The 13087-nt window shown below is 44.2% G+C and overlaps 1 long non-coding RNA gene across 3 annotated transcripts in view; it reads left to right on the top strand.

The window, feature by feature from the left end:
• The first annotated feature begins 54 nt into the window (after window positions 1–54).
• LOC107976690 (uncharacterized) overlaps window positions 55–13087 on the top strand; it is a 66915-nt gene continuing 53882 nt past the window's right edge. For all 3 annotated transcript variants that reach the window (XR_010148702.1, XR_010148701.1, XR_010148703.1), the window contains exons 1-3: window positions 55–142; window positions 2500–2807; window positions 9048–9200. This is a non-coding gene — a long non-coding RNA (uncharacterized LOC107976690). The remainder of the gene's footprint in view (window positions 143–2499; window positions 2808–9047; window positions 9201–13087) is intronic.

Here is a 13087-nt window from a genome sequence, read left to right as displayed (position 1 = left end):
GACGAAGGAAGAGATCCTCCTTCAGGCAGGGTAGGGAAGAACGGCACTCGGTGACCAGAGACCTTTTCCAGGACCATGTCTTTGAAGCATATCTCAGCTCTTGTCTTCCGGAAGCGATGGAGACAGAATCCAGAAGCCTGAGGTGAGATTTGTGGCCAACGCTGCCGCCTTTAGGAAGCCCAGCAGCGCTTCCTCGCAGGCCGGGTCTCTGGATGAAGCCTTGCCCCTGGCCATGGCTCCACCCCCAGGCAAGGTTGGGCCCCAAAGGACGCTATACAAATTTGCTGTACAGATGCTGTAGTATGCCTCCTGTCTGAAATCTTTCCTATTGCTCTTTCATTGCTCCAGAAGTTTCTGAGCTATCTAATTACCAAGTGCAGGGCACAGAGCCGTGATGAGGGAGACATGATCTCAGTCTGGAAGACAGACTATTAAGCCAAATATTCCAAAACACTGTGGAGGGTGTTGTGAATTGGAAACCAAGGACGGATCACAGCTTGGGAGGATCAAGGCAGGTATCTGAGGGAAACCTCTTTAAGTATAATGGAAGGAAAGAGCAAAGTTATTTGATGGGAGTTCAAGGTGTTTGGGATATTTTTAAGTTTTATGATGAAAGGTTCCCATCTGTTGTCTTCTCATTCCTTTGTAATATATGTGGTCCAGCACATATGTTCAATGGGTGAGTGGGGTGGAGAAAATTAGGAAAGTGAAATTGTAATTTTGAGTAGATAAGCAAAGAAATTTACTAAGAAAATAATAAGATGAACTCCACAAGACAGAGAGCTTTGCTTCCTCACTGGTGTGTCCCAAGTGCTTAGAAGACTGCCTAGCACAAAGTACTCACTGGAGGAATGAATGGATTATTTTCAGGCAGTGTTAGAAACTGGCCATTAGTTGTAGATAATAAATTAATGGTGGCACCAAACACTTAATTGTGTGATTTTATCCAAAAAGAATCAGCTTGTTTTTAGAAGACAGGTCTAGTAAAGTTAGCAAGTTGGATTTTCCCAGGCAGGAAAGATGAAAAGACACTGGGATAGGTTGTTTGGAGTAGACCATAAAGTCCAGATCTTAACCAGGTTTGTGGTTAAGTGTGGATCATGAAGTTTTTCTTGGAGAGGAAGGAAATTAAAAGGGTATTGGATTGACAAGGAGAAAGTTTAAAGTGGCTTGCAATTCCTGAATTGGTTGAAGAATTGGCATACTGAGGGCATAAGTGAGAAGGACAAAGGGTGGAATGTCAGACTGTATTTTTTCAAAAAGCAGAGATGTTCCTGGTAGTTCTAGGGTATGGCAGTAACTGAACTGGAATGAAGGTAAAGGGCTTTAAGATGACATCTATTCACCTGGATGTTGAGGCCTTCAACTGATTTCCTTCACATTGAGTGTTCCTTACCCTGAACCCCAATCCCAACTTTTTCCCCTCCCAAGGCATCCACAGAATTACCATTCTTCCTGAACCTCTAAGCTTTGGTCAATGACATCACTCTGAACAAGAAGGAAGAAATGGAGCAGTAAGAGAGAGGGCTTTAGTAAATCCATCTTACTTTTGTCACCCAGAATTTACTCACCTTCTGGAAATATTTCCTCTATTGCCTTATGGGAAACTAAACCCAATTTCTATTTCAGTCTACGTGCAGGTGGAGTTGCCTTTCCCAACACTCCTATTTTGAGGATGGTATGTAACTCAGACTTGGCCAAAAAGATCATTCCACGTTTTTGGCAACAGTGATTGGTTAGGAATGGGCATGTGACCCAATTGGAGCCAGCAGGGTACTAATGGAACTTTTGAAGGAACTAGTGGGAGAGGCAACCTATTTTTATCTGCACTTGAAGCCTGGAGAATATAGCTATGAACTTGCCAGACACAAAGTCTTAATGAAGCCAACTCATAACACAGAGCAAAGACATGGATAGAAATGAAAGCTGAGGAAATTAATCGAGTTCCTATATGAACCCTCCTGCCTAGGGCCAGTCTTACTTCCAGACTTTTTGCCCCTAATTTCTTCTCTAAGTTTGAATACTGGCAGTGGTATTTCAGGTGGTTCTAAGGGATCTTTTCACTTTACCACACCACTTCTACCTTCATACCAACTTTCTCTTTTTCTTTGGATGCTACAACTTCTTTGATATTTGCGGGTTGTTTGTGTGAGTGTGTGTGTGTGTTTTTAACCAGCCACCACTCCACACAGCTGTTAAACAACTTCCACCTTGATCATCTGGATATGGATCAGGATGATGACCTATTTGGCACCTTTGGCCACTTTGGCTTCAGTGAACTCAATGGGATGGCCAAGAAGAAACCCTTGTGTTAGGAAGTCTTCTAAGAAGTCTCCAGTGACTCTACCTCATGGTATTGACACACGTGTAATTATCCCTCCCCTTAAATGTGGGCTGGACATTCTGATTTGCTTCTAACCAGTAGAAAAAAGATACAGATGATGGGATATCATTTTCAATTTTAGTTTACAAAAGGTGTAACTTCTGTTTTGTTAGCAGACTCTCTCCTTTCCTGGCTTTGATGAAGCAAGCTGCCACACTGGAGAGGCCTACATGATAAGGACCTGAAGGTGGCCTCCAGCTAGCTCCAGCCAACAGTTGGCAAGGAATTGAGGACCTGAGTCCAATAGACCTTGAGGAACTGAATCCTGCCAACAGCTACACAAGTGAGCATGGCAGTGTATCCTTCCCCAGTAAAGTCTTCAGATGAGACCCCAGCCCCAGCTGACACCTTGATTGCAGCCTTGTGAGAGACTCTGAAGCAGAGAAACCAGCTAGGCCTTGCCTGGATTCCTGATCCACAAACTGTAAGATAATAAATATATATTTTTAGGCCACTGAATTTTGAGGTATCTATTACACAGCAATACATATCTAACATACTTGTAGATCATTATAACCTTGGTGTAAGATGTAGTAGCATGGCTGGAAGGCAGGAACCAAGATCACCTTCTCCAAATAGGATGATACTGTGTCTGACAACATCCCTGCAAATATTGTCTTTATGCTCAAAGATCATCCCTCATACTCTTATACTGAAGTGGCATCACTGTGCTCTAAAAATCCCTTATTAGACTCTAGGAAGTGAGGCCTAGGTAAAGGAGTGTTGGGTGCAGTGGATGCCAGGATGGAGTTATGAGCAGGGATGATGAGGTTATACTTTTCCCTCTTCTTTTTCTTTCCTTGCCCACTCACTCTCCCATTACATTTTTCTTGGTCTCTGTCTCCTTTTTTCCCAAGTTCTGAGTAACTGCCTGGTGACCATTCCTACAAGTCATTGCCAGGCGATCTCTTGGTCTTGTAAGAGTGCTATCAAGCCATGCATCTTGAAGAGATTCCCTAGAGAAGGGAGTCTTCTCTTTCCTCAAGATAACCTCATAAGCAAAGAGACCTTATGGTCAACTTCAAAATGTTCTTTTTAGACAGAGTAACATGCCACATATAACAGATTTTTCAGCAGGACCCACCCTGCCTGGACCATACCTCAGCCAAATAAGTGTCCACAATAGCAAAATCCACCCATTCATGCCTCATACAATGACCACTCACCTGTCTGATGCTCTGGAGTCAGTAGCTTTTTAAAAATGAAAGTAAACCACTGTTTTCAGAAAATTAGTTTTATTCCTGGCCTCTTTCAGAGATGCATTTTCTATCCCCACTACTGCTCCAAAAAGGGTACAGAAAGGGAAAAGATGTACTACTACCCATTTTCCATTTTCATTAGGGTAAGGTAGGAGGTGGGGAACATGGCACATTGCCCCAAACTTCATGAGGGAGAGAAGGGCTGGCTCTTGGGAGGAATATTTATTCCTCACCAAGAGATCCAAGAAAAAGATTTCTCCCTGTCACTGATTTCAGGGTCTAAAAACCCCCACATTTCCAACTCTAAAACTTCCTAAAGGCCGGGCACAGTGGCTCATGCCTGTAATCCCAGCATTTTGGGAGGCCGAGGTGGGTGGATCACCTGAGGTCAGGAGTTCGAGACCAGCCTGACCAACATGGAGAAACCCTGTTTCTACTAAAAATACGCAATTAGCCAGGTGTGGTGGCACATGCCTGTATTCCCAGCTACTCGGGAGGCTGAGGCAGGAGAATCGCTTGAACCCAGGAGGCAGAGGTTGCAGTGAGCCGAGATCATGCCATTGCACTCCAGCCTGGGCAACAAGAGCAAAACTCAAAAAAGGAAGGGAAGGGAAGGGTAGGGTAGGGTAGGGTAGGGGGAACTTCCTGAAAGGTTTTAGAGTAAACTTTTTGTACTTTTATGAAATAATAGTGTTTTAATTACAGGACATCTGAAAAGTGTCAAAAGATCCTAGGATAAGACTGAGGAGGCCATTATCAGGCTCCCTACAAGGGACTGGTCATCTTTTAGAAGCCAAAAGAGAAAAACAGTAAGACCTAAACTAATTCCTTCCTTTCCCTGAGCACAAGCTCTGGAATACCCAAAATCCACACCTCCAGAGCAGTACATGGAGAACACCACTCTATATTAAAAGAAACATTTATTGGGGAGGGTCAATATTCTTGGTTATGCTAAAAAGAGATTGCTCTCATCAGAGGATATACTATCATGAAAACTGAGAGGCTCTACAAGAACTGGATTATTCTTTGTGGAAAATTTTTCCTTCCTGTAAGTGCTGGAGAAGCATTTTCTGTTTGCAAAGAAGGGTCAAATCTCTGAACACAGTGCCTTAAGCTGGTTTAATGTCAGCCAGGGGCACCTGGCATACTTGCATGCAGATGGGGCTTGGATGGGACACAGGCTCACTAGAGGGCAGCGGCGGGGGATTACTCTGGCATAATAGCTGCTCTTTAAATGTCACAACTTTCTGAGGATGACTAATCCTAGTCCTGATCCATCTAACACTTGAAAGATAACTTGGGCCATCAGAGACAGCTTCTTGGTTATAAGGGTTGGTACTTGACCCTTCCCCTTGCCACTGTTCAGAGGGAAGCCCATAGTTGGAGGGTTGTCTGTTGTCAGGCTCTGCCTGAGTCTGTGGCTCTTCTTTGGCTGACTTAATTCCAAGTCCTCAGGTTCCTGCCTACATGCCAGTTTCCCCTCTAGTATCTTCCCAATGGCTGTCATGAGCTCAAGAGCTTCACGAGTCCTCATAAAGACAGGTCTACCTTCAACTAGGTCTTGGTGCTGTAGAAAGGCTGGCATTAACTTGTCTTTTTGCATGGGACTTTCTTGCCCATTGCTTTTTCTCTTGAAATCAATCCACTGAAGAAAATGCTTCATCTTTTTTCCAAAGTAACTTTCAAGACAAAATGGTTCTTTCTGTGACAGAGACCTTGAAGTCTCCTCTAATTTCCTGTCCTTGCCAAGATGGCTCTTCTTTGTGGCTTTGGATGTTCCTAATCCCAAGTCCTTGCTCCCACATTCTCTTGCTTTGGGTCCCAAAAGGCTCTTGCTTTGGGTCCCCTCTTGGCTAATGGGAAATTCTTATCCTGGCACTCCCATAAGACGTACTTAGAGACTTGGGGCTCTTGCAACTGCTTCATGCTGATCCCTCCATCATCCGGGTGGATATGCTGTACCTGGGAAGCTGCCCTATCCTCACTGGAGACACTCAGGGAGTGAGCCAGTGAGGAATCAGAAATCAAGCTATCTGAAGTAAAGAACATGTCGCGGGGACAGCCTTAAGCCTGACTATGTTCCCCACTCTCCAATTTAAACTTTAACTCACCAGCTGTCCTTTAAAGTCTGATGATTTAGGATCTTCAGCAATCAATATTCTTGGTGGGGAGTATTTGGTGGTCAGAGTAGTTTCTTCTTTACTTGTATTCGTGTTCATCACTGAGGAGCTTCCCAACTCACTGGTTGTCAAGATGTGATTAGATTGTGATTGAAAAGCACAGAGCTCCTCTATCTCCCTGGACACGTTGGACGTAGAAAAATGTTCTGAAGTCTCTGCTACCATTTTGTTTGCCCTGAAGCCTTTCTACACTATTGCTGGGACTCACTTTCTCATTCCTTGATTCATCTCTACCCCCATCTTGCCTTGTGGACAGCTCTGAGCTGTGTCTGTTGGCTAGTACAGTCTCATTCTGATTCTCTTTGTCTATGATGCTGTGTGTAGAGGGCAGAAAAGTCTATCTGCCATTCTCAATTGTCTGGGCATTCTCTGTAAGTTTATGGCGAGTAGCAGAGGGTGATTGTCTCAAGGCTCCCTGTCCTGTGTTTACAGATGAAGTGGCAGGTAGAGGACAATCCAAGCTGGGAACTGGATTTGTCATTTCTAACTTGTCTCCCTGAAAAGCATTAGAACATCCCTCGAGGGACCTTGAAACCATAGCTTTAGAAACCATCCTAGAAATATAGGTGGCAGACAAAGGAAAGTTAAGTTGGGGAAGAGGCCATGTTTTGGCTTTTCTCAACATATAGAATTTTATGGATTCAAGAACCTTGAAGGGTAGAGCCCCCCTCTGACTTACCCTAACCCTCATCATATGAGCCTCCAACACCTGATGGGTTTTGGAATCAAGAAAGGAAAGCTCCAGAGTGGTAATCTTGCAGTACACCCTGCCCACCAGTGGTGCCACATTTCTGTTTTCCTTATTGGTATGGGAACTCCCAGAAGGAGGCAAGGTATTGTTAGCCAGCCATGAATGACATACTCTGATAGGAATCCTATCCAAAGTGACCTGCCAAAACTTCCTGCTCAAATGTAATCTAAGAATGGTTTTCACTTGATTCTGGTCTATGTTCCTCCTTGATACACTTAGTAATTCATTCCTTGAGTTATCTACCCAGTTACTTTTTCTGTCAGAGACAGCCCTCAAACCCTTCACCAAGTAGTTTTCTGAGACCATTGGTGGGTTGTGTAATGAACACTTCACTAAGATATACCCAAGATTCTTTGCCATGTCATTTCATATCTGAAACTTTGTTGGGACCTCTCATGGAAACTTCCTGGGAGATTCAATTCTGTCTTCCCTAGATTTTTGCTACTGTGACCCTGAAGTTCAAGGGGTTGTGAGTGAGTATGTCTGCAATTCTGCTAAGATATTTCTGTTGATTTGCACCAAGGCTTCATCAGTGCTAGATATCCTAGATTCCTGCAGGTATGGAGGCACCAGTGTAAGACTGGCCTCTTTGGAACATGGAGCTCCAATTTCTCTTGGGGATCATTTCTGATATGAAAATAACCAGGAAAGGTGGAGACTGGAACATAGGCCTGGAAGGACTGGCTGACCAATGGAAGGTTGGGAGCTGGAGGATGAAGGGCTTCTTAAGATTTTTGGAGCAAAGGGACTAAACCCTTCAAACCTTCCTGTTGTTTCTGCAACACATGGCTTTCCAGATGTTGATTTGAGGTGTACGAGTCAGCCTCATTCTGGAGTATATGGGAAGATATTCCACAGTCCTTAACCTGGGATGGAGAAGATGATGGTAGGGTAGGGAGTGAGGAGTGAAGGTGAGCCTGGGAATGGACCTGAGTGATAGGTAGGATCTGGGGTTGGTGGTTGGTTTGAGGAAAGGATTGGGGATGTATAGGGGTGAGGGGATTATGGTGGAACTGAGGAAGTGGTAGAGATTCTTGATCATGCATTTGGACTGTATTGAATACAATAAAGCAAGACACTAGTGGGGAGCTGCTCCTAGAGACCAGGAGAGTAGCCACTGAGGACTCACTATGCAGAGAGGGAAGACCCTAGAAGAGCTGGCTATATTTCTGTTGCAAATTTCCCCCCAAAGTTTTGACATACAGGAGCTGCTGACAAACGTGCAGCTGCTCTGCTGTGCCTTTGGTGTTCCAGCTGGTTTGGGGGGCTGTGGTGTCCTGCTCATCAACAAGTGACTGCAATAAAATTCCTGAAGATGTCAGTTGGTATTCTGACCACATTTATTTTGAAAATAATCCCTTCTCCTTTTCTTTCTTCTCCAAAATCTGGAAAGCCATTCTTTTTTTTATTTGTTTTTCCAAGAGTGCCTGTATCTTAAGGCCAAAAATGAATAGCTACTGGCCTCCAAGTGCTTGGTATCAGAGTCTCCCCAGAGACAGGTCTCTGGTGAAGGAAGGGAAACATGCTCCCGCTGAAAATAAGGATATGGTAATCTGGGGAGGAACATGTTCCTGACGTAAGGCTGCCACCATGAGAATTCTGAGTTGGAATGGTCCATGCCTCTGATTGTCAGAACATAAGTGGACAACCAAATAGGACTTTCCATAGAGGATATCTCTGAAACAGGTTTCAATAAGATGGAACTTGATTTAGACTGAGTCACAGTTCAGTCTTGTGGCGGTGAAGCAGACAGGGTTGGTGGTGTATGATCACAATCACGTAAATCAGTGGGATTCATTGCCTGGGAAACATCTGATAAGGGGTTGATATCTTGGGAAAGGGTGGGATCAAGGGTGGGGTTCAGAGACAGAGAGGCCTTGGGTTGGAAATCAGTATCTGCCTTCTGAGTGTGTTGTGGTGGGAGAGGGGGAAAAGCAAGCTGTTGGTATGGGAAATGGTCCACAGAGAATTTGGAATCCAAGGGAGGAACAGGCTGTGGTGGCAGAGGGTCACTCAGCGGTGAGGGTGAAAATAAGTCAGCTAAGGGGATATTCAGGTCAGGTGAGAGAATGGAGCACGGCAGTGGAGAAGGCTCAGGCAGAGGAGCCAGTATTAGATCTTCTGGAAGGGTTGCTGGAAGGGCAGAGATCAAAGTGAATGATGACTTGGTCACAAAAGCTGTGGAAGCCAAAGGGGACGCAGAGGGAGCAGCATCTTCTGGGGACTCCTGGAACAGCAGTCACTTGACCTCAGCACTTGCTCTATTACTCACCTCACAGAGGGGGTCTGGACATAATAGTTGCCGAAAACGGATGGTATTGTAATGCTGGCCCAGAGGACTACAAGAGACGAGGTACAAAACTGCAGCCAAACATATGTGACCTTGACAGGTCTTGCAAAGCTAAGGCCTCACAATGCGTGCTGTCTTTTCATATGCCCCCCTCCGCTTTCCTTATCTCACAGTATACCTTTTACCCCTTTCCCTATGGCTCTTACATTCTGACACTGGATTTTTCCTCCCATTTCAACCCCAGGCTTTTGTGATGCCCTATAATTACATGAACTCTACTAAAAAGAGGGATACTGAAAAGAAGAATAATGTTGAGTCACCTTTGCAGAAGAAAAAACAACTTCCTCTCTTCCTCTACTTCACTCTGGCAAGTTCTCCAACCTGACAAGCCAGTAGGGTGAGTAACAGGATAGTGATGAAGTTAGAAGCAAAGAGATCTTATAGGAGCCTGAGTAGAATGCCCGTTAGGGGTGCCCTTAGTTGATTGGTCTTGAAGAACCTCAAGGATCTGTAGAATAGCTCAAATTGTCATTGATAATATTAACATGGTTCACATATGTAAGTGGCTTCATTTATAAAGTCCTTTTACATACAGTATTCCATGTGATGCTCAAAACCATCACATGGGGCCAGGTGTGGTGGCTTATGCCTGTAATCCCAGTACTTTGGGAGGCCAAGGCGGGAGGATCACAAGGTCAGGAGATTGAGACCATCCTGGCTAACATGGTGAAACCCCGTTTCTACTAAAAATACAAAAAATTAGCCAGGCATGGTGGCCAGCGCCTGTAGTCCCAGGTACTCAAAAGTTGAGGCAAGAGAATGGCGTGAACCCGGGAGGTGGAGCTTGCAGTGAGTGGAGATCGCACCACTGCACTCCAGCCTGGGCAGCAGAGCAAGACTCTGTCTCAAATAAAATAAAATAAAATAAAATAAAAATAATAAAAATAAATCACATGAAGTACGGATGTCAGTGGTTATCTCAAAGAGGAGGATGTCAAAGTACTTATACAAAGTGGAGAGACAGAAGTTGTGACTCCAAACCAACCAACCAGTAGTCCTTCCACAATAGATCTCACACGGCCACCTATTGGGCAGCACCTATTGTCCAGGTTCATCACTCCTTCATGTGCATGGATGGGCAGAGCAGGGACTCCCAGAGGTGTCTCAGGTCTGATTGCTTTCCCGTGAGCCTCTCCTGTGAGGACTGTTTTCTAAGAGAGACTGTATCTAGTAACTGACATCCTCAGAAATTGGGAACCTGAGACCTCATGGAAGAGACAGGAAGGGTCATCCTTGGGGAGCTGAGGTTGAATGGGCAGAACCTTACCTTTAAATGTCCCATTTTTCTTTCTCCTCTTGGCTCTGCCTTGATGCTAAGAACAAAAAGAAAATAATGCGAGGCCAGAAATCACTTCTCTCACTCGTCTAGGAAGCTCAGACCTTCATTATAGAGAATAATATGACTCTCTATCTTAATTAATAAAAATGTGTTTCTTCCGGCCGGGCGCGGTGGCTCACCCCTGTAATCCCAGCACTTTGGGAGGCCGAGACGGGCGGATCACGAAGTCAGGAGATCGATACCATCCTGGATAACACGGTGAAACCCTGTCTCTACTAAAAATACAAAAAATTAGCCAGGCGTGGTGGCGGGCGCCTGTAGTCCCAGCTACTCGGGAGGCTGAGGCAGGAGAATGGCGTGAACCCAGGAGGCGGAGCTTGCAGTGAGCCGAGATGGCGCCTCTGAACTCCAGCCTGGGCGACAGAGCAAGACTCCGTCTCAAAAAAAAAAAAAAAAAAAGAAAAGAAATGTGTTTCTTCCGAGTGTGATGGCGGAAGCCTGTAATCCCAGTTACTCAGGAATCTGAGGCATGAGAATTTTTTGAACCCGGGAGGCAGAGACTGCAGTGAGCCAAGTCATGCCACTGCACTCTAGCCTAGGCAATAGAGCGAGACTCAGTCTCAAAAAAAAACAAACAACAACAACAAAAAAAAAAACGCTTCTTTTTTCAAGTTTTAAAGGTGATAAAATATTTCCAATTTTTCCCTTTGAAAAATTCAAAGGACGGTTTTGTCTGTGAGAGCTGCACTTGATGTTCTCAGTTAGCAGTCCTCAGTTCAAGGAAGGCACAGATTCAGAGGCCAACAGTCACATCTTGCTCCCTCACAGAACCTGTGTCCTGGAAACAGCACTCCAGATCCAGCTTCTGCTCAGGGGCCCTCAGCATTGCCCTCCTCGTCAGCCCAACATGAAGGAAGGTTTGGTCGAGTGACACGTGACATGGAAATATCACTCATGATCAAGTGTCAGGAGAAACTGTTCTTTTGAGAGCCCAGTCTCTAAATAATTTAATCCAGGACCACAGAATTACTGTGTTTGGGATTTTATCCTGGAATTCTCCATTACAGCCAGATAGGTAGTCTGTGAGCTTCAGATGGAAACCTTAGTCCTCCTGAACCCATACCCTGTCTGACATCTTCCCTTAGAAGAGTGATGTTCTAGCCTCTCCTCAGACTTCCCATGTCAAGTGTCTCTCTAAGCCAACCAAACTCATTTATAAATTTGGGAAGAAGAACAGGAAAATAAGGAATCATTTTCTGAGGGGATACTTCTGGTTCCAGCTCTGACATTCAAAAAACTTACCACTCCCATCTTTGGAAGCAAAAAGCTGAACAAATTGAAAATAACTATTCTTGGAGCCACTGGGGAATTGAGGTTGTAGGGCAAGCCCTCCTAAAATCCTCAGAAAGATGAATAAAGAGAATCATAATTGAGATCAGCTTACCTGGAGCAGAAGCCACTGAAGCCATAAACTGGTAGGAACATTTAAATGGACACTTTGACAAATTGCTGGAGGATGTTTGTGAACTAGTATGAGAGTGAGAAAATTCCTGGGGTCACAGTCTTAGGGACTCCCCTGCATTTTCATGGGTTTTACCCCTGGGAAACCCATCAGGTTCTCACAATGAATAGCAATGAGAAAACTCTCATGCTTCTGGCAGGGACAAGGGAAAGTTTACCATTTTCAAATATACTGAGTGTTCTTCATAATAGAGGCCTACTCATTAGGGAAAAAGGCTACCAGAGCATGATCCCACATGAGGAAAGGGAAGTTACCCAACTCCAGCCCTCTCTAGCCTTCGTGTCTCACCTAAGAGGTGGGGGAGAAAAGGCTTGGAAACACTTGTGAACATCACAGCCCAGGGACACAGGACTAAAAGACTGACGTTTAATTGCATCACCTCCTACATACCTTACACCACATTAACAGAGCTCCAGTATAGTAACAGGGGATGATGGTGCAAAGAGCTACAAGGTGTAGACTCTGTTTAAGAAGGTAATCTTAGGGAAAGCTAATGATACCAGAGGAGACAAAAACAAGGAAAATGGAGAAAATTCAGGAGGCTCTGTCATATACTACAACAGCAAACACTTAACACAGCTCAAATACTAGCCACATTAACATAAATCCTAGCACTAATAGCCTGTTTACCTCATTTCCTATTACCCAATACATTGGGTCTGGCTTTCAACTAAAAATCACAAGGCATGCCAAAAGGCAAGGAAAAAATTCTAAATAAACAAAGTAAGCATCAGTTCTGCACTCACATATGGCACCAATTTAGGATTTATCGTACATGGAATAGAAAAAACTATGATTATTAAGCGTTCTAATGGAAGAAGTAGGCAACATGCAAGAACAGATGACGACTGTAAATAAAGAGATGGAAACTCTAAGAATCAAAAAGGAATGTTAGAAATAAAAAAAAATCACAATGGACATGAAGAATGCCTTTGATGGGCTATCAGGAGACTACATTTGACCAAGGAAAGAATGAGTAAGTTGGAATATATATCAATAGATACTTCCCAAACTGAATGCAAAGGGGAAAAAAAATAAATTTTAAAACCCAAATTATCCAAGAATTATGAGACAGTTTCAAAATGTGTGACATAACATATCATTGGAATACCAGAAGGAAAAGGGAGGGTGAAGCAGAAGAAATATTTAAAGTAATAATGACAGAATTTACCAAAATTGATGACAGACTGCTATAGATCATGGAAGCTCAGATAACACCAAGCAAGATAAATACTTTAAAAATCTACATCCGGGGCTGGGCACGGTGACTCACACCTGTAATCCCAGCACTCTGGGAGGCCAAGGCGGATGGATCACCTGAGGTCAGGAGTTCAAGACCAGCCTGGCCACCATGGCAAAACCTTGTCTCTACTAAAAATACAAAAATTAGCTGGGTGTGGTGGCGTGTGCCTGTAATCACAGC

Source organism: Pan troglodytes, chromosome 11, assembly GCF_028858775.2.
Source record: "Pan troglodytes isolate AG18354 chromosome 11, NHGRI_mPanTro3-v2.0_pri, whole genome shotgun sequence".
Classification (NCBI taxonomy): Eukaryota; Metazoa; Chordata; class Mammalia; order Primates; family Hominidae; genus Pan; species Pan troglodytes.
This window is presented reverse-complemented; position numbering and strand designations above follow the sequence as displayed.